At 40.4% G+C, this 26636-nt stretch overlaps 1 protein-coding gene across 3 annotated transcripts in view; it reads left to right on the forward strand.

The window, feature by feature from the left end:
* Positions 1 to 2185: 2185 nt before the first annotated feature.
* Positions 2186 to 26636, forward strand: part of LOC115196430 (KAT8 regulatory NSL complex subunit 1) — a 72645-nt gene continuing 48194 nt past the window's right edge. For 2 of the 3 annotated variants that reach the window (XM_029757262.1, XM_029757276.1), the window contains exon 1: positions 2186 to 2300. The gene's annotated coding sequence lies outside the window, so the exon portion shown is untranslated. Of the gene's footprint in view, positions 2301 to 3585; positions 4222 to 26636 lie in introns of those variants that run through there. The other variant, XM_029757271.1, reaches the window with a different exon arrangement.

Genomic DNA, 26636 nt, shown 5'->3' on the forward strand with positions numbered 1-26636 from the left:
AAGTCTCATAATTAATTGCATTGAGAACACTAATTATTAGTTCATGATTTATAAGTGGGGGAAACCAAGATTGTTTCAGGACAGGAGATGAAGGAAGATGACTCAGTGGTTCTGACAGTAGTGGGAGGATATTTTTTTTGAGGACCTGGAACAGAGAAGAACTGGGATGAGCATCTGCTGTATCCTTGCCCTCACTGCCATAGCAGGACATTGCATCTGATACAAGCAGGAACTTGGAACCAGTGTATGGAGGTCAGGAAGGTTATTTTAAGGTTAGTCTTATCATGTAGGACAGAAAGACCTCTGCGAGTGGGGGATGACTTTAACTGACAATACACCTAGTCAGGTTTCAGGTCCTCAACAACTGGGCCACTCCACATACACACCATTATCTCTGGATAATGCCATTTTAGTCCAGCAATGTAATATTACACTACAGCAGCCTGAAGAAAAGCCCCTTCAAATGACAGTGATTCAATTGTGACCCAGCATCGGCTTGTCAACACATCTAACACCGTATTAGGTTGCTTAAAAAGCTTCGACTGTTCTCAGTGGCTATTACTAGGTACAAATTATGCTCCGTTTAGCCAATTAATGGGTTCAAATTTGGAGACTAAATACAAAGTAATTTGTGGCAAATGATTTGGTGGAGACCGGGATCATTTGGTCAAATTGACGTTGAAGAGTAATTGGCCAACAATTTAGTCTAACCAAATAATTTTATTTTAAAGTATTGCACAGTTATTGAGCTTGTATATTAATGACGACAACAACTGGTAAACTTCCATTTATTTACTTTCAACTGGACGACCATCCGTGCAGACGAAAAGATAAATAAACCAATCGCCATCGCTGCATAACCAAATTGACGAATCACAGGGCTAGGCAGGCGGGTAATTCCGGTTCAAGACTGGTTGAGTTGTGCAGGTAAGTGAACATGAAGTCTTGACTCTGTCATGTTAAAACTCAGTTTATCTCAGGTAATTTTACAAAACGGATTATATTAGAAGATAAAATGAATAGAGATGGGATTGAAGTGTGTTATATTGTATGTTATTTATTTATTTAATGATCCAGTTTGAAATGCAAAGGTAAAACTGCGAACGTTACTGTGGGGTTGCAGTCAACAGGCCAAATAGTGTATCTAGCTAACGTTAGCTAGCTATCGTTCTTCGGGTGTCGTACAGTAGGCGCACACACTTGCAAAATTATATACACTATATAGTAAATAATAATTGTGATAACATTGAAATATTTACAGTATAATTTCGCACAGTAAGTCAGTGTGTGATATTGTGTATGGTTTGCTACGTTTATAAAGTAGTAATAGATTTTAGCGCAAGGATTGCTAGCAAGTTATGCTAGCCGCGCTAGCTAACTTACTTAGAACAAGGGCCGTGGAGTTTGTTAGCCAGTTCGCTAGCTATTAGCTAGCCAACATAGTTGATTATGGGCTACAGCCCATTTCCACAATAAAATCAGTCAAGCTAACAGAGTATTGAGTCTGAAATCAATCCAGTTTATTCTTAATTTAAAAGACTGTTGGAGATTGTGCCCTAGTCTAGTGTAACTGTAGCTGCACGTAAATGTTCACCAAAATTCAACAAGATAATTTGCAGAATAATTTTAGAATATGGCACAATGCCAGGTCATTCTATAAATAAAGTATGATTGTCATATAGACTCAGAACAACAAAAATAAATCAATGTTCTGTACAAAGTGTTTTTAGACATTCTTTGTAGTGCCATACCAAGTAGGCCTATGTCAGTCATATGATTTATAGGTATATTATTGATTTATAATACAGTTTGTTTGTCTGTGTACAGGTCCTTTGGACAAAGAACTGGAGGGCTTGATTACCTTGTGGAAGTTACAGTGCATTTAAAAAGTATTCAGACCCCTTCACTTTTTCCACATTTTGTTACGTTTGTTATGCCTTGTACTAAAATGTATTAAATCATTTTTTCCTCTCAATCTACACACAATACCCCATAATGACAAAGCGAAAACTGATTTTTAGAAATGTTTGCAAATGTATAAAAAAATAATAATAAACGTACAAAAAAATAGAGTTTCTAAAAACATTTTTTGCTTTGTCATTATGTAGTATTGTGTGTAGATTGAGGGGGGGGGGGGGGCGGGACGATTTAATACATTTTAGAATAAGGCTGTAATGCAACAAAATGTGGAAAAAGTGAAGGGGTCTGAATACTTTCTGAATGCACTGTACCTGGAATACACAGTGGATATTTTTCCCCTAAGGATGGATTTGGTGGGAGGTGAGCTTTGCTGTTGCAAGGTATGTATACACAACATGTGTTTCATGATACAGTATTGATTATGTGTCATCATCATGCATAGAGCTTGGTTTAATAACTTTGGACAGATTGCCAAAGTGCATTGTTCCATAAATGACTATGGTTGACATTTCACTATAATCTGAAATGATGTATCACTATAATATTGTGTCACTGTCTGGCATATCAACCTAAATACTGCTACAGAAATATGGTGCTGTAGTCAGATGCTGACACAGTTGGAGGGGTGGTTTATCCAATATAGGGGGTGTTAACTCTACTAAAGACCACTAGATGGCAGAATATCACATTAGTAGAGTGAACAGTCGCAGAACAGGTGGAATATCAATGGCAGGGATCATAAGGCAGGGGATATGACATCCATATATAGATGTTGATTGTTGTCTGAAACCGTAAGTAGTTTTTCGTTTGCCAAATGAAAGTAACGGGATTTGTAAGTAATATAGTGAAGGATTGTAATTAGATTTGTCCAATGAACCATGGCAGAGTTAGTGCCTACAAAGTGACACCAAAACTATTGCTCTCTATAGGCTACGCGTGTAACTGTAACCAATCTGTTACCTTCAGATCTGCACACAAAAATGGTATAGGGCCAGGGGAAGGGTTTTTTCTTCATATTGGGCTTTGTTGAGAAGGCAAGGGTGTATTCATTGTCTTGCAACAGAAATTGTTTACTGTTTAAGAACCAAACGGAAGCAAACAGAACCAAACGGGGAGAGACCTACCTGAATTTTTCTAGAAGTAACTCTAGTTTTCGTTTGGAGCAAACAATTTCAGAATCGCCTATGTTGCCCATCTGTGCTCTCTGTTGCATTGCAGAAATGGTGTTGTGTTCTTCGGTTCCCCCTGGCCTTACATTAGAATTCTATACAACACCCATATATTTCCTCTATGGGGGGAATGGGACACACTCTTTTAATGACACTTAGATACAAGGTGATTTTCGTAGCAGGTTAGGAAACCATTTTCTCAAACTATTTTCTTAACCTCAATCTCCTAACCTCCTAACCTGCTACATTAATTATCCTAACCTGCTGTGTAAGTTCTCCTAACCTGCTATGAAAGTCACTTTGGTATCGAATTGGTGTGAAAAGAGTGTTTCCCATAGGGGAATTCTTTGACGCACATGCTATCATATTGCAGGGTAGCATCATAGATATTTATAACTAACCGTGTGTCCATGTCCTGGTTATGATCCCATAACCATTCACTTTCTCCAATCCTTCAGAACCACATGTTTTGATTCGGGGTTATAATGAAACTGTATCCATTCCGGCTCTTGCGTGAAATGTAATAACTGCAAGTCACGATTTAATTGAGCCATGATGGAAGACACAGCAATCCAGTTTCAGACATGTAGAAAATGGAACGCTTGACTTTGGCTCCCTCAAGCGGAGACAGGATGAAGTTCCACTAGTGGCGAGTGAGGAATGTCTCCCGCCGCGGCTTTGCTCTCGGGTTCTGTTTGTCAGACTTGAAATCCGAGGGAGAGGAGCGAGCCGCCATTTTCTGTGTGACGCTCTCCCTAAAACGGCAACAATAAAAACGGATTACCAGGGAAAATGCATAACAAGTCGTCGATAAATGGCGTTGGGAAATATGACAAGACCAATTCGATTTGAATTAAACCGCCTTTGCAATAAACTAGGTTGAGCATTAATAATTGCAAAGAGAAGAGAGCAAGCTGACTCGGTTCCTCAACTACTCGTTGTTTCGCCCATTTCGTGATTCCGGGAGCAACACGGGGTTACCCAATTTGGAACGCACGAGACGGATTTTGTGAAGGGGCATTCTCGAATTATTTGTTTTCCCACATATTTTGTTTCCTTGATGAAATTACTATCAAAGTGCGGGATTTGTTTCTAAAAAAAAATTACCCCGGACTCGGCTCCTCATCACGTGGTAGGTTCCTCCTTTTTTTCTTTGTTACTTTTAACTCCGTAGTAAAAAATTACTTTGAAGTCATGCAACATTATTTAACTTGTTAGGTAACCTACACACCAGTCATCTCGCAGTCATAGTAATGCACAACATTTTTGTGATTTTTTTTTTTTAATGTTCCATAGCCGGGTCTACCTTCATTTCAAATCAAAGTTCTAACGTTAGTTACAGACAGTGTAGGTAACGCTAGGTTTGTTACTCTTTTACTGCATTAGCTGAATGTTCTGCTGCCAAGGGTACACAATTATAGTAATCTACAACTAGCCAGTCAAGATGAGCCATGATATTCGTAAATGATGGGAGCGTGCGAGGGAAAATACAGCTGGCGAGACATAATCATAAAACCTTGGTAATAGCATTTAACTGTACCAGATAGAATTGTGTCAGTCAACCCTTATTCACCGAAGCTCTTGATTGAGTATCCAAATTACCCCTAGTCAGTCTACTGGCATAGGCCGTCTAAAAACGTAGTTTGCAAGCTTGCTGTATTGCCCACTATATAATGCATCTCTGCGCCACCGCATTCTAAACTTAATCGTGCATAATGTACACACCCAGGCAATTCTATCGAATGATCGCAATGGTGTGAGAGAGGAACCATTTTCGCAATCCTTCAACGTTAACCTAGAAAATGCGTTGTCGCATAGATTACATTGTAAAAATGTTGGATACATTTCCAATTTAGTAATTTATGGCGAGGTTTTCATAATGGCGCAGCCACTGGCAGTTGCAGGCGCCACGTTTTCTACTAATTATTTGAGCAAAATAATTTCATTTCTTTAGCAGAAACCAACCAAGCTAGTTTGCTAAATAATTGTAAAATTTCAATTTCGCCTAAATTGTGATTTAGCGATATACACAAGCCGCTAGAAAAAACAATGAACAATATAATCATTGTATTCATTATCAACACATCAAGGTTTTGCCATGTATGAGCTCAACCGTCTCCTATGTGCTTGTATACTGTCTAACGTCAGTGCAGATACTGTCATTTTGTCCCATCCCTTTATCAACCAGGAACTGTGTTCATGTGAATCCCTTTAATTGCACACTAACCTGCTCAATCCCTGGTTAGTCTGTTACAAGAGCTGTAGGTTTTCTATTATATAATGTGTTATGATGCAAGGATATGCAACTTATGTGATCTCAGGACTTCAATGCTGTCATTTTCTGATGTGTGAACTTGCTCCAAGATCAAATAATCTCACCAATGTTCATCTTGTGGTGAGGGGGAGTTTATGTTCCTGATGATTGTTTGCTGTCATTATGGGTGGGTACTCTACACTACAGTACACTCTTGGTGTAGCTGAGATAGTGAGGCCTTGACTGTTGTGCTCTGCTGCTGTACTGGGGCCTCTGCAGATTGCAAATCCATTGACTGAATTTCAAGAGAGCTCGGTGTCTGGGTGACGTGCTTTTTGGGAAATGCTTTCAGGAGGTTAAATACACATAAGTGGGACTAGCCCTGACTGTGGAGCGTAGAGAGAAAAAAGCCTACTGATTACACATATTGGCCAGAGAGGGTCCCCCATGCCCCTGTCCCCATTGCAGCCCACATGTTGGAGTCAGAGACATTTTATGAATTGAGGGTGATGAGTGCCTTGCCTGCTGCCGAGTTGGACCGATGGCTCGGCAAGCTCAGGCCTGGCTCCATGTTATACCCAATTTAATGGGTATAACATTAAATTGGGTATAACATTGACCCTGTAAATCTGGGTGGAATCTTATCAGCCCTCTTCCAGACGTATGTGTGTGGTATTGGAGCAACCCTAGGAGGCTAACACAACAAGTATCTAGTTTATGAATTTGGAGGCCGTTGGTTGACCCAGAGGAGGGTACTCAATAACATGAATGGAAAACAGCATGGATAAAAGCCACCCACTTAGCTTTTGTCCTTCCCAGCAATGATATCCTTATTTTAGGGGCACAGTGCCCCACTTTAATCAGTTTTCCAGGGCATTCCACTCCAAGAAAATTGGCTCATTGTTGCAAATGTTAGATACTGCCAGTACCAACTGAAAGTTTGAAATTATTATGGTTTGCTGTTTGCATTTTACGTAAGAAATGTTACATTGTGCAAGACCATATTGTGGACTAAGAAATAGTCCTGCTGTAAGTTATTACAAAGATATGTGTATACATTCTTGTCCTTGATTTAGGCTATCCTAGCACCTAGCCACTTGGAGCATATGGCAATTTCCTCAGCCAATATTCTAGATCCTTCTATGTCCTAATTTTGCATCTAACCAATCAATATAGAGGCCAAGTTGCCAGGAAACCAGGAAACAAACAATAGAGGTATGGCTGTAGGCTGCAGACCATAATGTGCATAAAGAAACATCTGTTTCTCTGGTTAGGCCTAAATGTAGGCCTATTTCAGATGATTATGCAAATCTATATGTACGGATCTGCGGTGTGTTTTCATAGGTGGACTGGGTTTGGGATTTATCCTGTCAGATTATTGAGTTGGCGAGTTGAAAGCAGAACCTGTTGGTATTACTGATGTTATTACTTGGTATTGTTCAGACCCCCTCAGGCGGTTAATGTCTGGCTTCTCTGAAGACTTCAGCTCATGATGAAATAATCTGCTCCAGTCAGACACTTGAAATTTGTCTGAGCAATCACAGCTTTATTCATACTTCTAAATGATCTGCTATTGTGGTTTTCTGTAGAAGCAGTTGTTGTCGCTCATGTTTTTGGGTTGCAGGTATTGTACAACTTGATTTGGCATATACTCGAGCTGTCGCTTATGTGGAGACACACTAGTCTCTTTCCTGGAATCCTGACTGGAGGAAGAGCTGAAGGGTGACATTTGGCTCACTAAAACAACACCGTTGCTGGCTGTTTTGATAGTGCAAGCCTAGTCTGCCAAGGCCAAGTACACTCAAACGCACCCACCCTCCTGTTTCATGCCCTCAAGCCAACATCCCCTCCCTCCACCTCAATCCATCTCTCCCCCATCTCAATCCAAGGGGCAGTGCCTCCCTCTGAACTTAACCTTGCTCAGAACACACCTGAAACAATCCCTTCGTTCACTCTCCTCCCAGAATGCTCCATTCCTGAAAGTATTTTTACCTTCCCCGCCCCCTCACATAAGAGAAACATGGACCAGCCAGCCACGTGGGAGAGGCATGAAAAATAAATCAACCCCATTCAACTATGTACATGTCCTGAAGAGAAACCAGAGGAGAAAAGTACTTACAAATCCCCAAATAAACTTTGATGAAAAAGGGAGGGGGAAAAAGATGGGCTAAGGACAAGGGAAATGTGCTAATTTACCAGACTCCTGCCTGAACTTGTCATGGCTCCTCAGTAGGATGTTAAAGGCCAACGTGTTTCATCCCTCCAGGCCTAACTTCAGACAAGTGAGTTGCCCAGATCCTAGAGGTCAGGACAGGGTCGAGAGGAAGCCTGACCACTGGTAGGCTCAGCAGGGAGTGGCTCGACTGACACACGGGCCCCCATTCGCTCCTGTGCTGAAGCCACCAAACCAGTCTAGAAGTGGAACCATATGCATCATATATCATTGGGTGAATTGTGGAACACAGAAACACACCACTGTTTTGCTGGTTCCTCAGAGTTACTTCTCTCTATGCCAGTTAGCCTATTCAGACACTAGATTTTTTTTTTTTTTTTAAACCCTAGGGTCAACTAATTGCCCCAGCTTGGTAGTACCTCAGACAGCTGGTTGAAATCTCGTTTGAGATTAGAGGAACAGAGGAAACTTTGAATTCTTTTCAGACCCAATTGTGTTTTTCCCATTTTCTGTTGTGTATTTCTATAGCTTTTTTCCCCTTCTCGTGGAGAAACCTGAACGATTAAGAGACTTCAAAGGCAGAAACCACTGGCACAGTGTTTACAAAACCAGGTGCGCTGTACTGTGTATGAGGAGAGGAGTGAGTATACCCACGGGTTGAACCCGACCAATAGTCTAAAGTTCAGTGTGCTGTGGCCTGTGCTCCCTGATGGCCTAATGGCCCAATTAAAAGTGCACACAACTACTTGCTTCCCTTCCTCTCTGGGTCGTTCCACATGATTTCAATCACTTTTTGACTACACCCCTTTTGATTTGAACGAAAATGTATCTTGGCCTAGGTATTTGCCGATTGTAGAAGTAGGGTTGGGCGACATGGCCAAAAAGATCATATCAAGGTATAAAAACAATTGTATGGCATTTGACAGTATTGTATGTTTTTGAATAATACAAGTTCTAAATGTGCTTTATGAGTATTGTGTGGCTGGCATTATCAGGCTGTATTGCTAATTTTGTTTGCTCTGACTCAGTACATTTATTAGCTAGCTAGCGATTAGCATTAAGTGGCTAACAAGATTTAGGCTAAGAAAAGACAAACTAGCTGTTTGCAGATGTAAGAAACACAAACTAATAGTATAATTATAGAACACTAGTGGATTTATATTAAGGACCAAAGTGAAAACAGCATCATTGTCATCAACATTGTTGCTTGTGCTGCATTGTCCATGCAGACTGAACGCAAGTGTCTCGATGTTGAGGTAACAACAAATGTGCTCCTTCAGTGACGGGGCGGTGCTAGGTCTGTGTGGAAAGCAGCATGGAGAGCAAACTGAGAAAGATTACTGAAGTAGCGAAGTAAACTATAAAAATGAACGTTACACACGGCGTATCACATTTTAACAAACCATGTGAGCGGAGCGAGGAGCTGAGCGTTCCCAATTTGACTGGAGCATGGAGCGAGATACCCAAAGGCTGGCGCATCGGCCTTCTCGCCCGCTCCAATTTCTCTTCAGAAGCGCTCATTTCACGAGCTCCGGGCATGCCCACCCGAGCATGCATTTGTAGTCTACTTGTAGCTTTAGCTACTGTCATGGAGTTCGCAAAAGATTTTCATAAAGAAACAAATAAAACACAGGTGCTAAATCAAGGTGACTTATAAAGGTGAGGGCCAAGCGAATCTGAAAATACACTAACCCAAAAGCATGATGGTGTACTTACTACGTGCACATGCTAAAAGAAAGGAATGAGGTGGGTAGATAACGAAGTGTATCATTGTAGCAAAGTATTTATAAACAAAAAATCGGATCTCTTAAACGTTTCGTTCATTTTCGTTATATTAGCTATACAATAGGCCATAATTGATTTTGGCCCAATAGGCCTGGCATATTCCCACATTCAAGGAGGTTTCCATTTTGATTGGGTTATTTTGCCTCAAAACCTTTAGGCCTACCTATAGAAAAAAAAAAAACAACTCTGCATCTCCGCCCAGCCTGATAAGAGTGGCCAAAAGGGTAATTCGCATCCCCAGCGGCTCTGCAAGTCTGGAGAGGATATTCTCCGCTGCTGGCCGGCTCTCCAGGCACCATCGCATGAGCCTGAAACCACAGACTGGCCAAACTCTTGTTTCAAAAAATAAATTACATTTTTTCTTTTAATTTGTATTTAATTCTAGTCACAGCCTGTATGTGCAAGTTATAGACTAAGGCCACACAAAATTGATTCACTGTTTAACGGATTTTCCTACCAGAAAAGTGAGGCGAGTGAGCATTTCAATTTTTATTTTTTATATCATTAGATGGATAAGGAATAACAGTACTTTACCACATTGACCTAGGCTAAATGGACATGAACAATAAGTGATTATTATTAATACACAAATTAACAATGAACATTATTCACATAGAATATTGCATTGTATTATACATCCTATCATATTAAAAAAATTATATAAAAAAAAAAGTATGTATGAATGTATTATCGGTTCATTAATCTACTTCATTGTATAGCCTAACAAATTCAAGAATGATTGACAATTAATAATTGTAATCAAATTAAAATGTTGATGCATAATAATGAGTTAATTACCTAAATGCATCTTTATAGCCTAGGCATTAACAAAATATTCATACAAATATGATTAGGCCTCTCATAGACAAGGCCTTTTAGAAAGAGGGTCAATCAAGTTAGGTCTGCCACATGAATGTAGCATTGGGGGAAAAAATACATAATTCCAGCATAACCTTTAATCATCATCAAAAAAAGTTGTTTATAACATATACAATTAAAAGCATCAATCTAAATAGAGCAAGCTTGACTAAATTCGAGCCCAGTTACTTTGCTCACTGCATCCTCCTTCGATTGTCTCGTCTGGCTTCCACAAAAAGCCCCCACCTGCTGATCTGCACGAAGTGTGTGAATGCCACTGGCGATGTACTTTGCTGGACATGCTAGCTCTTCTCGGCGGCGCAGCATCACTTGAAACGCATTCCGTCGTGGTATTATCGGTTGGCCTACTGGTAGTACTGGTAAAATGCAGTTAGATTAAACAACTCCTTTGTAAGATAAATGTTTTAGGGTAATTAACACTTCTCAGTTAGCAGGCTCAAGCAAGCTAAAACCCACATGGTAGAAAAAACTAACTAGCAGAAATTAACAAGTTAGAAATGATTAAACACACTTTGCTGTAGGCTACTATTTACTAGTTAACATAATATCATGTATGTCATATAAAATATATTCACCCCACCCAGTATTGTAATCAAAACTTACCAGAAAGTATGTAGTCCTTGGCTCAGACAGTGTAGTAATGTGGGCTCAATAGCATCTCATTAGTGTGCAAGATCTTGAGAATCAGCTGTACATGTGATGGGAAAATGGGGATAGTGTAACCAAAATATGCCACAAGACCTAGAATTGCCTTATGTATCCCACAAAAAAAGGTTCACTGTTATAAGCTAACTTTTTTTGTTGATGAATTTAAGAAAAATTCCCGGGCTTAACTTACCATGGGAAATTTCCGAATATTTCCCGGAAGGTTTCCGACTCCTTGCAACCCTAGTGCCTGATCCTTATTGTGGCTAGCTTCACAACACATAACCCGGTCCGGTCGAGCCTCACTAGCCAGATGAAGCTAGCTGGCTGCTTATAACGTTCGCTTTGGGCAACAGGGTTAAGTAGCTGGCTAGCTATTTATTTTCATGAACTGAAGTTCAATTTCAATAGGTGAACAACAAGTGGCAACGTAGCTAATACTTACTCACACGGATTCCTAAGTCATTGTCTAGAATAATGAAAATGACTGCAGTTTCTACTGGTCATTGTTTTCAGGCTGGTTGTATTTGTGCTAGCTAGGTACCAAGCTAAAGCTAGCTACCCCAGAAGTTGTGGTCAAACAAATTATGCTTTATTACCATTGCGATATTGTAAACGCATCGTTCGTGGCCACTGTTTGCTTGTTTGCAGACATTTTTTGTACAGCTTACACAGTCCTACTGTATCTTTTTTGACATGCAAAGACCCAAACGGAATGTATGTCGTGAAGCTAAGCTATGTCGTGAAGCTAATAGCAGTGACGCTATTACTGTGTAACTCCGGCAGGGCAACATCTGAAAAATAGCACACTTGGTAATGTGTACCGGTGCTCGACCAGTGGGCGAAAGCCAACATCACCCACGACAGAGAACAGTTGATTGTCAAGGGCAATGAATTCCATTATCTTGGCTTTAATGGATTTCACCTTTGAGTTGTCTCGCTGAAATTTTCTTGCTCTTTCAAATGACTGCTCAACTTGTTGACTGCTTGATCCACACAACAGACATTGTGGGCTAGGTTAGGAGTGCTGTGTAGCACTTGTAGCGCAACATTTTTACGTAGCGTCATTACGTCATGTACCTACGTTATATAGGTATGCACGTCAGCTTTGACATCGGTTTTGCACGTCGGCATTAGTCTAGACATCGGCCGATACTAATGTTGGCATTATTAGCTAATATCGGCCGATTCCGATATGTTCACCGATATTTCGTGCATCCCTATAAATTACATTGCTGTTTTGTCTATTAATCGCTTCTGATAGATCTAAAAATGATGCAATACCATGAATTTAACCAACTTTGTTTTATGAGGGATGTCCCACGTTTAACCTGGACACATAAATAGTAGAAATTTGCGCAGGCTTCAGCCATGTTCATTTCTTACATTCACCATTCCATGTTTATTCAAATACTTTTCATTCAAATCCGTATGGTTTGGTTTCAAAACTTAAACCAATTGGTAGGTCCAGGTAGTCACAAAAATAGATGGGTGTTGGTTAAATTGTGATTTTAATGAATGATGCGAATTTGGAGCGGGAGTTTACTTTCTTTCTTGACCGCGGAGCAGTTTTTAGCGTTGAGCATTGCTCCATGAGCTTCCAACAGCTGAACTACTCTCACACACACACTCGGTGCTCCTTTTCCTGTAGTCCACAATCATCTCCTCCCTCAACGTAACCAAGACTAAGGAGATGATTGTGGACTATAGGAAAAGGAGCACCGAGCACGCCCCCACTCTTATCGATGGGGCTGTAGTGGAGCAGGTTGAGAGCTTCAAGTTCCTTGGTGTCCACATCAACAACAAACTAGAATGGTCCAAACGCATCCAGACAGTCGTGAAGAGGGCACGACAAAGCCTATTCCCCCTTAGGAGGCTTGGGTCCTGAGATTTGGCATGGGTCCTGAGATCCTCAAAAGGTTCAACAGCTGCAACATCGAGAGCATCCTGACCGGTTGCGTCATTGCCTGGTATGGCAATTGCTCAGCCTCCGACCGCAAGGCACTTCAGAGGGTAGTGCGTACGGCCCAGTACATCACTGGGGCAAAGCTGCCTGCCATCCAGGACCTCTACACCAGGCGGTGTCAGAGGAAGGCCCTAAAAAGACCCCAGCCATAGACTGTTCTCTCTACTACCGCATGGCAAGCGGTACCGGAGTGCCAAGTCTAGGACAAAAAGGCTTCTCAACAGTTTTTACCCCCAAGCCATAAGACTCCTGAACAGGTAACCAAATGGTTACCCGGACTATTTGCGTTGTATGCCCCCCCCAACCCCTCTTTTACACTGCTGCTACTCTGTTTATCTTATATGCATAGTCACTTTAACTATACATTCATGTACATACTACCTCAATTGGGCCGACCAGCCAGTGCTCCCGCACATTGGCTAACCGGGCTATCTGTCCCACCACCCGCCAACCCCTCTTTTTATGCTACTGCTACTCTCTGTTCATCATATATGCATAGTCACTTTAACCATACCTACATGTACATACTGCCTCAATAAGCCTGACTAACCGGTGTCTGTATAATAGCCTTGCTGCTGTTATTTTCAGATGTCTTTTTACTGTTTTATTTGTTTACTTACCTACACACTCACACCTTTTTTTCGCACTATTGGTTAGAGCCTGTAAGTAAGCATTTCACTGTAAGGTCTACACCTGTTGTATTCGGCGCACGTGACAAATAAACTTTGATTTGATTTTGATTTCACACACAGTCATTATCAGTGTATCCTGGGAACTTTGATCCGGACACATTAACTGCTGCGTGCAGGAGAAATCCTTATCGCTTTCAAGGGCTGGGTTTAATGTGAGTTGGTGGATGGTTCCCACGGATGGCAGAGAAAGGTTATGACCTTCAGCTGCCATCCGAGTAGCTGCAGAGTCTGATGGATTTACCTGGTACTGGACCAAGTGAGGGAGAATCATTGATGTTTCTCAGTCAATAGGTAGGATATTGTTTTGTTGTAAAAAAAAAATATATATATATATATATATAATATTTATGTATGTATAATATATATATATATGTGTATATGTATGTATATGTGTATATGTATGTATTATATATATATATATATATATATATATATATATATATAATGTGTATTATATATGTATAATATATATGTATTATATATATGTGTGTGTGTGTGTGTGTATATATATATATATATATATATATATAAGGTAATATATAGCAAAGGTAATAACATTTTTCTTATAGTAAATCTGACTTTGGTGAGTGCTAAACTTGCTGGGTGTCTAAATAGCTAGCCCTGTGATGCCGGGCTATCTAGTTAGAATATTGCAAAATATGCTTTCACCGAAAAGCTATTTTAAAATCGGACATATCGAGTGCATAGAGGAGTTCTGTATCTATAATTCTTAAAATAATTATGTTTTTTGTGAACGTTTATCGTGAGTAATTTAGTAAATTTGTACGGCCTTTTTCAACCAGAGCTTCAATAATATTCAAGGCGGACGAGTGCATTGTCTTACTAAACGTTTCGAAAGGGGAGGGTAGCCGCGTCATAGTGGTAATGGCCCTCCCCCTGTGACCAACTTCCCAAACCTCTCTTTGGGTCAGTTTCTACCATAGAAGACTCAAACCACTTTGTAAAGACTGTCGACATCTAGTGGAAGCCTTAGGAAGTGCTAAATGATTAAGTCCCTGTGTGTTTCAATGGCAAAGGTTTGAAGTGATTCCACACATCAGATTTCCATTTCCTGTTAGGATTTGTCTCAGGGTTTTGACTGCCATATGAGTTCTGTTATACTCACAGACACCATTCAAACAGTTTTAGAAACTTTAGAGTGTTTTTCTATCCAAATCTACTAATTATATGCATATTCTAGTTACTGGGCAGGAGTAGTAACCAGATTAAATCGGGTACGTTTTTTATCCGGCCGTGCAAATACTGCCCCCTATCCCCAACAGGTTAACCTTTTACGGCTAGGGGTTCCGTTAGCGGAACGTTTCCACAACATCCGGTGAAATGGCAGAGCGCGAAATTCAAAAAAATGTATTAGAAGTATTTAACTTTTCATACATTCACAAGTGCAAAACACCAAATTAAAGCTTAACTTCTTGTTAATCTAGCCACCGTGTCAGATTTCAAAAAGGCTTTACAGCGAAAGCAAACCATGCTATTATCTGAGGACAGCACCCCATCAAACAAACACATGACAATTATAATTCAACCCGCCAGGCGCGACACACAACCCAGAAGTAACGATATAATTCATGCCTTACCTTTGAAGATCTTCTGTTGGCACTCCAATATGTCCCATAAACATCATAAATGGTCCTTTTGTTCGATAATGGTGGTGACAGAGTAAAGAGGCTCAGAGAGAATACCACCGACTCACATGTCCACAGCCTCTAGTAGAGTACTTTTGCAAGTTTTAACCCCACGGTCTGTGTCGGCAGTTTTGTTGAGCAGGCTTTTCGATGCCATCACAGAGGGTATGATGTCTGCTGTAGACGCAGTTGGTGAGCTTATTTCTCGAGTCAGTTGTTCGAATGGAGCTAGGAGTGTGTTCATGTTTCAAACATGTTCTCAAATGCCATTGACATGGCAGCAGCGGTATGAGAACCAGCACATTCTAGGGCATGCAATACGGCTTTCCTCAGTACGAAATCCTCGTCGACCCACTGTGCTGTCAGACTCCGCATGCTCATGGGGCTGACATGGCTGGTCCAAATGTCAGTTGTGAAGCTAATAGCAGTGACGCCCATAGCAGGTAGCTAATGGATGTGCTTTTCAACAATGCTGTGTAACTCTGGTAGGGCAACATCTGAAAAGTAGCGCCCTACTTGGTAGTGTGTACCGGGGCTCAAGGTGCTCAACCAGTCGGCGAAAGCCAACGTCATCCATGACAGAGCACGGTTGGTTGTCAAGGGCAATGAATTCCATTTTCTTGCCGTTAATGGATTTCACCTTTGAGTTGTCTCACTGAAACTTTCTTACTCTTTCAAGTAGTTGTTGGATGTGTGCGCTTATTTGTTTTCAGCTTTTCTAAGTATGAATGTCTGGGAGTGATGCACTTTGAAATTAGTAATTAGGTTTGTGGTATTGAAATATTTCACTTTCTCCCCTCTGGAAATAATAGCAACAGAAACGTTGCAAATGGCCTTTTTGTTATCTTCCTTTGGAACTTCACAATAGATCCACATAGTAGGCTAGGTTAGAATGCTGTGTTGCATGTGTAGCGCAGTATTATTCGTAGCGTCATTACGTTATCTACCTACGTTATATAGGTATGCACGTCAGCTTTGACATTGATTTTGCACATTGCCGTTAAACTAGACATCGGGCCGATGTTGGCATTTTTAGCTAATATCGCCGAATCCGATATGCTTACTGATATATTGTTCATCCCTAATATATATTATAGGATACTTAGTTATTTGGGTGATTAGCTCCCAGCCATGAAACAAAACAACAGAAGCACTTTTAAAATGGCTACTGCAGATTTATTTTGCTGTACATGTGCTCGTACTTAACTTCTATTTATATTTGCAAATGCAAGTGACATGCTTGCACTGTGGAGCCCAGACCACCCACCTACATTGCTGGTGAAACGGACATCTTACCCGCCAATGCCAAAATCAACTCAAATTTGGCGGTGTTAATTTTAGGCCCTGTTTCTTGCACACCCAACAATCCTTTCGATGTCATTCTGCTAGTCTTCCAAACGTACTCAGAGGGGCAATTCCACGGTAACGGAATTACGCTGAGACTCAGCTTTTTCACTTGATAGTTTATGCCAAACAAAAACCATTGATTTTAAAAGTAACAAACCCTATGACTCTGCACAATGACTACTTTTTAACAATTTACACTGAACATTCTACAAAAACACATTTATTGGAAGAACTGTGCAGATGCAAAGTTTGGTTACAGAATTTCGGTAAAATCTCCCACAGTTATGTGACCACAATTTCTAAAAAATATCTGGTCTGAATTAAGATTCAAAGATGACTGCAGAAAGAATGGGGTGTCAGCCATAAGATGAAATATAAATATATATACACTGCTCAAAAAAATAAAGGGAACACTTAAACAACACAATGTAACTCCAAGTCAATCACACTTCTGTGAAATCAAACTGTCCACTTAGGAAGCAACACTGATTGACAATAAATTTCACATGCTGTTGTGCAAATGGAATAGACAACAGGTGTAAATTATAGGCAATTAGCAAGACACCCCCAATAAAGGAGTGGTTCTGCAGGTGGGGACCACAGACCACTTCTCAGTTCCTATGCTTCCTGGCTGATGTTTTGGTCACTTTTGAATGCTGGCGGTGCTTTCACTCTAGTGGTAGCATGAGACGGAGTCTACAACCCACACAAGTGGCTCAGGTAGTGCAGCTCATCCAGGATGGCACATCAATGCGAGCTGTGGCAAGAAGGTTTGCTGTGTCTGTCAGCGTAGTGTCCAGAGCATGGAGGCGCTACCAGGAGACAGGCCAGTACATCAGGAGACGTGGAGGAGGCCGTAGGAGGGCAACAACCCAGCAGCAGGCCCGCTACCTCCGCCTTTGTGCAAGGAGGAGCAGGAGAAGCACTGCCAGAGCCCTGCAAAATGACCTCCAGCAGGCCACAAATGTGCATGTGTCTGCTCAAACGGTCAGAAACAGACTCCATGAGGGTGGTATGAGGGCCCGACGTCCACAGGTGGGGGTTGTGCTTACAGCCCAACACCGTGCAGGACGTTTGGCATTTGCCAGAGAACACCAAGATTGGAAAATTCGCCACTGGCGCCCTGTGCTCTTCACAGATGAAAGCAGGTTCACACTGAGCACGTGACAGACGTGACAGAGTCTGGAGACGCCGTGGAGAACATTCTGCTGTCAGTCATGGTGTGGGGTGGCATTTCTTTGGGGGGGCCGCACAGCCCTCCATGTGCTCGCCAGAGGTAGCCTGACTGCCATTAGGTACTGAGATGAGATCCTCAGACCCCTTGTGAGACCATATGCTGGTGCGGTTGGCCCTGGGTTCCTCCTAATGCAAGACAATATTAGACCTCATGTGGCTGGAGTGTGTCAGCAGTTCATGCAAGAGGAAGGCATTGATGCTATGGACTGGCTCGCCCGTTCCCCAGACCTGAATCCAATTGATCACATCTGGGACATAATGTCTCGCTCCATCCACCAACGCCACATTGCACCACAGACTGTCCAGGAGTTGGTGGATGCTGTGGTCCAGGTCTGGGAGGAGATCCCTCAGGAGACCATCCGCCACCTCATCAGGAGCATGCCCAGGCGTTGTAGGGAGGTCATACAGGCACGTGGAGGCCACACACACTACTGAGCCTCATTTTGACTTGTTTTAAGGACATTACATCAAAGTTGGATCAGCCTGTAGTGTGGTTTTCCACTTTAATTTTGAGTGTGACTCCAAATCCAGACCTCCATGGGTTGATAAATTGGATTTCCATTGATTATTTTTGTGTGATTTTGTTGTCAGCACATTCAACTATGTAAAGAAAAAAGTATTTAATAAGATTATTTCTTTCATTCAGATCTAGGATGAGTTGTTTAACTTCTTGGGGCTATGTGGGACTTTAGCGTGCCACCCGTGGCGCACCCTATCAACAGCAGGTGCATTTCAAGAGCGGCAAATTTGAAACCAAATAAATTTCAAATTTCTCAAACATACAACAATCTTACACCCTTTGAAAGATAAGCATCTCCTTAATCTAACCACGTTGTCCGATTTCAAAAAGGTTTTACGGCGAAAGCATAAAGTTATGTTAGGAGAGTACATTGACAATAGCTGTGTGTAATGTATTGTCAATTCAAAGACAGGCGTCACCAAAACCATAAAATCAGCTAAAATGATGCACTAACCTTTTACAATCTCCATCAGATGACACTCCTAGGACATTATGTTAGACAATGCATGCATTTTTAGTTCTATCAAGTTCATATTTATATCCAAAAACAGCGTTTTACTATGGCGTTGATGTTCAGGAAATCGTTTCCCTCCAATAACCGGCAGTCAAGTCATCACAACAAAATAATTAATTAATATTAGAAAACATTGGTAAAATATTATATTGTCATTCAAAGAATTATAGATTTACATCTCTTGAACGCAATCGACTTGCCAGATTTAAAAATAACCTTACTGGGAAATCACACTTTGCAATAATCTGAGCACTGCGCCCAGAAAAATACGCTTTGCGATACAGACTAACCGCCATGTTGGAGAGATCTAAAATCGAAAATACTATGTAAATAATCCATTACCTTTTGATTGTCTTCATCAGATGTCACTTCCAGGAATCCCAGGTCCATAACGAATGTAGTTTTGTTCAAAAAAGCTCATCATTTATGTCCAAAAAGCTCCGTGTTGTTAGCACATGATCTAAGCCAGCCGGACTTCACTTCACGAACGGAAAAAATATATTTACGTTCGTTCAAACATGTCAAACGTTGTATCGCATAAATCATTAGTGCCTTTTTTAACCAGAACATGAATAAAATTCAAGGCGGACGATTGGGTTCTCTTTTAAAACGTATTGGAACGAGAGTACCCAACATCAACTCGCACGCCAGGTGTCTAATGGGCCATCACCGTTCCAAGGCTCTTGTTCGGTCAGATCTCACAGTATAAGACTCAAAACACTTTGTAAAGGCTGGTGACATCTAGTGGAAGCAATAGGAAGTGCCATTCCTCAGCCCCTTTGTTTTTCAATGGCATAGGCTTAAAGTCAATTCAACACATCAGGTATCCACTTCCTGTCAGAATCTGTCTCAGGGTTTTGCCTGCCAAATGAGTTCTGTTATACTCACAGACACCATTCAAACAGTTTTAGAAACTTTAGGGTGTTTTCTATCCATATATAATATGTATATGCATATTCTAGTTACTGGGTAGGATTAGTAACCAGATTAAATCGGGTACATTTTTTTATCCAGCCGTGAAAATACTGCCCCCTATACCATAACAGGTTAAGTGTTCCCTTTATTTTTTTGAGCAGTGTATATATATATATATATATATATATATATATATATATATATATAGATAGATAGATAGATATATATATATATATATATATATATATATATATATATATATATATATATATATATATATATATATATATAGAGATATATATATATATATATATATATATATATATATATATATATATATATATATAGAGATATAGATAGATAGATTAAGTGGATTTACACGCCGTAACAGAATTTCATCATGGATCCCTAATCTGTACTACACAGAAATGCATAATTATGGATATAAATGTTTTTCTCGTCATGGTGATGTATCCTAAATAGGTACTAGGCCTACAGAAATGTATAATTATGTAATATCCGCCTTTGCATATTATTCTACACACTGGCTAATATTTTAATGATCTCCGCCCCCAAACAAGACCAAATTTGGTTGGACTGGACCAAATCTGAACCAATCATAGACGTCTATGTTTCACAAGTTTGGACATCATAGTACAGTAGAGTACAGCACAGAAGAGTTTAGTGGAGTATAGTACAATACAGTAAATTATAATATACTCAACTCTAGAGTACTGTGCCAAACAGGACTGTACTGAACTATACTCAACTTTAAAAAAAAAAAGAAAAAAAGTATCTTTACTGTACGGTGCTCTTCACACTTGTAAAACATAAATGTCTATGATTGGTTTAGATTTGAACCAATCATGGATGTCTATGTATGAGCCGGACTGGAACAAAAATAAACATCTGTGGACGTTGAAATTAATGCCGGTCCAGATCGTATCAAAAACGCATTCTCTGGACGTTGAAATCAAGGCCAGGGCCGACTGACCTAATTTACTTTTCAACTTCCATTGACGTCCAGTGTTGGTTGGTGCTCAGATGCGAGTTACACAAGCCCCCTCTCTTTCCATTTATTGTATGTGTGTGAGAGAGACACCAAGGAGGGCCTACAGCAGCACCTAGATCTTCTGTCAGACCTGGGCCCTGACAGTAAATCTCAGTAAGACAAAAAATAATGGTGTTCCAAAAAAAGGTCCAGTTGCCAGGACCACAAATAAAAATTCCGTCTAGGCACCATTGTCCTAGAGCACACAAACTACACCTACCTAGGCCTAAACATCAGCACCACCGGTAACTTCCACAAAGCTGTGAACGATCTGAGACAAGGTAAGAAGGGCCTTCTACGCCATCAAAAATAACATAAATTCGACATCCCAATTAGGATCTGTCTAAAAATACTTGAATCAGTTATAGAACCCATTGCCCTTTATGGTTGAGATCTTATAACCAAGAATTCACAAAATGGGACAAACACCTAATTGAGACTCTGCAAAAACATCCCCCCCGTGGACAACGTCAATCGGCAAATAATGCATGCAGAGCAGAAGTAGGCCGATACCCAATAATGATCAAAATCCAGAAAAGAGCCGTTTAAATTCTACAACAACTTAAAAGGAAGCGATTCCCAAGCCTTCCATAACAAAGCCATCACCTACAGAGAGATTAACCTAGAGAAGAATCCCCTAAGCAAGTGGGTCATGGGGCTCTGTTCACAAACAGAGCCCCAGGACAGCAACACAATTAGACCCAACCAAATCATGAGAAAACAGAAAGATAATTACTTGACATATTACTCTGTTTTTTATTAAATTCTTTCCAAACTGGAATGATATTTGGCCCTGAAAGAGGGTACACAGTGGCAGAATACCTGACCACTGTGACTGACCCAAAATTTAAGGAAAGAGACATATATTTCCCTCGATTACACAGACCCACAAAGAATTCGAAAACAAATCAAATGTTGATAAACTCCCGTATTTATTGGGTGGAATACCGCAGTGTGCCATCACAGCAGCAAGATTTTGTCACCTGTTGCTACAAGAAAAGGGCAACCAGTGAAGAACCAACACCATTGTAAATACAACCTATAGTTGTATTTATTTATTTTCCCTTTTGTACATGAACTATTTGCCCTGTTATAACACTATACGTAGCCATATGACATTTTGAAATATCTCTATTCCTTTGAAACTTTTGAGTTTACTGTTAATATTAGATTGTTTAGTTCACTTTTGATTGTATTTGAGAGAGCGAGAGGGAGAAATCCAGCTTTGACCACCAGCCAACAATGAAAATGGTTGAGTTTAATGTAATAATATGCCAATGGAAGGAAAGACTGGTTTGTTACTACTGATTTCCCATTGTAGCCAATTCAATTGCAGTAATTTACTGATTTTAAGAAAATTCTGTTACCAATTTGGTTAATTTCAAGTTTTAATCACTTAATAATTAAGAAACCAAATAAATATGGTTTGTATCTTGTTACTTCTGTGAACTTTCATTATCCTCCCTCCATGAGCGAGAGAAATTAGTCTATCTTAAAGATGTGGGCTTTTGGTAACAGAATTAAGGCACAGGCCAATGTTTCTTAAACAAAATATGTGTTGATATTAGTTGGCAGTGTCTTTACTTCTGCATTATTATGTTTTGATATATTTCATGCCTTTTTAAGACTTTTCCATCTGTTGACCAGAAATCAAAGCCTTTGATTGTTCCTAATTTTGAGGATGGAAAATGGTTAAAGTTATGTATGCCTTCATTTCTCAAAAATGTAGACTCCTAGCTTTCATTTGGCACCAGATTTGAGAACTTCACATGTTGGTGCTCATGGGGCCTTTTTACATGGAAATGACCAGAGGTTAAAAACATGCTATACTGTATGCAAAGGAAGTAGCCTAAGTCACGAGTAAATGTGTGCTATGAATGTTTCATGGTTTCTCTCTCTCCTGGTCTATGACATCACCTTGTGAATAAACATTCTAGAGGTGTCTGGAATCAGTGGTGTATGACTGCTCTGTTCCTCCTCCCTAACCCTGGTCTAAGTCTGAACTGGAACTCTATGTCTGTAGTATAGGCCATAGTGCATTACTTTTGACCCTGGCTGCATCTAACATCCTCCAGAATGTTCTCTGTAGTCTACTTGGTGCCTTGTGTAGAGTGAGGTATTGCTGAGTCATTGCCAAAGTCTGATCTCACTTTCTGACACAACAGCCCAAGGGAGGTCACCTTACATTCCAAACACTCACTGGATCTTTACTCTCCTGGGTTATTATGAGTGTGACGCTGAGCGATAGCTGAGCGAAGTTGTTTCTGTGTGTGTGTGTGCGCGCATGCGCGAGCACATGCGTGTGGGTCAAGGTTGGTCAACATACAATTATTTTCCCCTTTGAATGGGGGGGGGGAAAACGGTGTTCTCTTCTCTTTCCATCATGATTACATCCAAACTGTAACATTGTTTGGAGAGTGTAGGACGGGACTTCCCCAGACAGCCTAACTCCCTAATTTCTGTCCCTCCCTGCTGCCTCTCAAAGGCTTAAGTTGATGAAAGGCTTTTCTATGTAGAGACACTTGGGAAAGCACCCATTAAGAAACCCTGGGCTGCAGTAGCTGATACAAGAGGTAACTGGCAGCTCTGGTAGACTACGTACCAAGCTGTTTTTGTCACACACACAGTTTTAGGCTAAGATGAATCTTGTTTGTCCTATGAAACTCGGGCCATATTTGCATCTTAATTTTACTAAGTACATTCAATTTATATAGCCCTATTTGAATCAAAGTGTCATTCACCCCCTTCCCCCGTCTGTTTACTAGGGAGTTGTGAACACATACATTGAGCAGGGAGTGGTTGTACCGTAGCCTACTTGTTTTCTACTGTAGTGGATTATTTGATTGAGGTTTGGTGAACTGAGATTGAACCTGGCTGCTGTATTAGTAATGTGCTACTAGCAGGCGGCTGGGTTAGCTCCTCCATACACATAGCTTCTCCTTTAGGCAGGCGGGCTGTGTCAGCGTCCCAAATGGTACCCTACTCACGATACAGTGCACTGCTCTTAACCAGGGCCCATTAGGAAATAGGGTGCCAGTCGGTGCATATCCTTTGAGTTTCACTGTAAATGTCTCTGAGTTTGTGTGCCGGACATATTTTGAAGGAACCACTTTACAGAGCAAGGATCTGACTAGCGATGTGACAAATTGAAAATTTTGCTTAATGTTTCAACTGCTATTTTTATTTATCGGTTTTCCACTAAAATGCCAAGAAAATTTCAGAAAATTCCACATCAATTCACAATGCAGAATAATGGTCCTCTTATGTATGTACAGTGCTTGAGTTGGGCAGGAGCTCACCGGAGGCGAGTACCGGCACATCACATTTTCTACTGCTTGAGCTCCTGCACCTCTTAAAGAATATTATCTCAAAAGTATTGTGGCGCTCCTGTACCTAAATATAAACAGTACCAGCATCTATTCCAGTCCAAGTCAAGCACTGCATATGTATGACCGCTAGGGTCGGGCAATGAAGTTATGTCTACCTCATATACACACATACCCTTGACAGCGCTACGGCATGTTTGTTTGTAAGGTTGCACTACAGCTTTTTAAATGCCGACACGAAGGGCATTTTACTTGTCTGTAAAGTAATGCCGCTTCTGAAGCGGGATTCATGTCTATCTCTAGACAACCAGAACTGTCAATCAAATAATTTTGAGCTGCCTGTGCAGACCACTCTCTCCTAAAAAAAAAAAAAAAAGTACCTCAAAGTTAGTTAAATACAGTGACTTACCAAGACATTTAGTGGAATCGACTCCTAAGATTCTGTATTTTTGGAATGGAGGAGATTGATTACTTGTACTTCTGAGAACACAAACGAACACGAGGGAGAGAGAGAGAGAGGAAGAGAGAGAGCACTGTCTAGGCATAGTCTAGGCATAGTGCAGGGTTCTGTTTCTATCTAGCGGCAATCAAAGTTGTATCTCGCAATGGTGTGCTGTATTTCGCAATTTCTTGCCTCGTAACTTCAGTAAAACAGGGCCTATTGACATTAAATAGGCTAGGATGTTCTACATTCAACAGGCAGACTGAACACACACTCGCATCATTAGCGAAGAGAAAGAGCAGGCTGCACTGATTTAAATTTTGTGGGTGACTTGGGCAGGAGATTTATTTCACTGTTAAAATACTATCAATATTTATTTTCCGGATATTTACAATATAAAAAATGTACCAATCACAATGCTGCAAAATGCTAACAGCTGGGGTGTAATCATAAGCTAATAATTTGCCAAAACAAGAGTTTCTATTGGACAAATTCAGGTAGGTCCCTTCCCGCTTCGTTACGTTTGTTTCCATCTAGGAAATGTTTTGCAACATAATGTAATAAATACGGCCAGACGGTGCGCAGGTGTTTCCATGGTGCTATAGCAGTACTTTTTGGCTAACAGTAGCCTAGGCTAACAACAACAGGGAAAGAGAAGTCTGATGTTCGCCATCATAGAACTGATTTTGTTTTTTTAAAAAAAAGTAATTTTTTTCTGTACATTTTTACATTTTAGTCATTTAGCAGACGCTCTTATCCAGATAATAAAATACCCTTTCATGTAAAATGCAACCCATAGCCCATAAGAGTGAAAATGAGCTTGAAAATAAAGCAATTACTTTGTGAGTCCTCAGAACTGTAGGCTACATTTACAGTGCACAACTGTAAACAATGACTGTCAACACCACGTTGCGTCTGAAGCAGCAGTAGCTCAAAGAGCCTTAAGTAAACACTGTTTTATTCAATTAAGCATTTCAAATGTCCTTGTGTCTAACAATGTAACATGGCTAATATCATTTAGATGAAGCTTTTTCATTGTTAAAATAGGCCTCAATTGTTCGAATACTAACCGTTCGGATATCCGGATATTTGATTAACCGTGCCCATCCCTAGAGTGTGTGTGTTGGTTAATCATGCATGGATTAAACATCTTCTAGCATTTCCTTCACCTTTAAATAGACCTAATGTCTGCCCTGGTCTTGCTAGGTGCTGCTATTTCATTGGCTCTGGCTGTTGTCTCAGTTGATATTTGACACAGCTGCATGGTTCTAGTGTCTAGTGTGACGTGGCTAAATGCCAAGCTACAGTAACACTCCTCTTTAAAGAGACTCTGTGTGTTAGTGATGCATGGGTTGACTCATAACCCGCAGTCCCCACTGTTATATCCGTGGCTCGGTCGTGTTTAGGGTCATGAAATGTTGTGTGGAGGAAGGGCAGGTGGGTTGAATAAAAAGAGAACAATACCTAAAGTCCATAAATGCATAATTCTTGTGCTATATATATATATATATATATATATATATATATATATATATATATATATGCGCTACATTGAAGCTGTGAAATGGAGAGTTGAAAATAATGGGAAGCGGGGGTGCAGAAAAGTAATGTCTGGGAACGATTTGGGTATGTGATGATTGTGAGGCGCTATACAAATTCAACAGGCACAAGACAGGGACTTCAAATAGACCTATGGCACGTCAAGGGAGTTGTAGCCTACTGTTCAGATGGGATAAATGGAAACTGAAATCTGCACACTGACTGTTGGTCTATAACTTCTCACATAGACTTTAATATTAATTCCTGCAGAATAAGGCATTTCTTGTAGTAAAATAATATACCAAATGTAGGCTACATTTTGACTTGGGAACAGGAGTGGAGAAATATGATTTCTTTCATTCAGCATCTTGAGAGAATGCAAATGCGCTGTTAGATACCGTCTGTAAAAATGCTATCTTTATCAGCGTCATAAAAGCTGATAGTATTTCAACCACATAAAATCCAAAAGGAACTGAAATCTTATCAGAAACATGTTAGGTTGTTTTCACAGCTTTCTGTTTCCTTACAATCGGTCAAACTGATGTCATTTGGACATTTTCATTTTCTCCCCGGTCTCAAAAGGTTTTGCTCTGTGAAAGAATCAGAGATGACAGAGA

Source organism: Salmo trutta, chromosome 1, assembly GCF_901001165.1.
Source record: "Salmo trutta chromosome 1, fSalTru1.1, whole genome shotgun sequence".
In the NCBI taxonomy this organism is placed as follows: Eukaryota; Metazoa; Chordata; class Actinopteri; order Salmoniformes; family Salmonidae; genus Salmo; species Salmo trutta.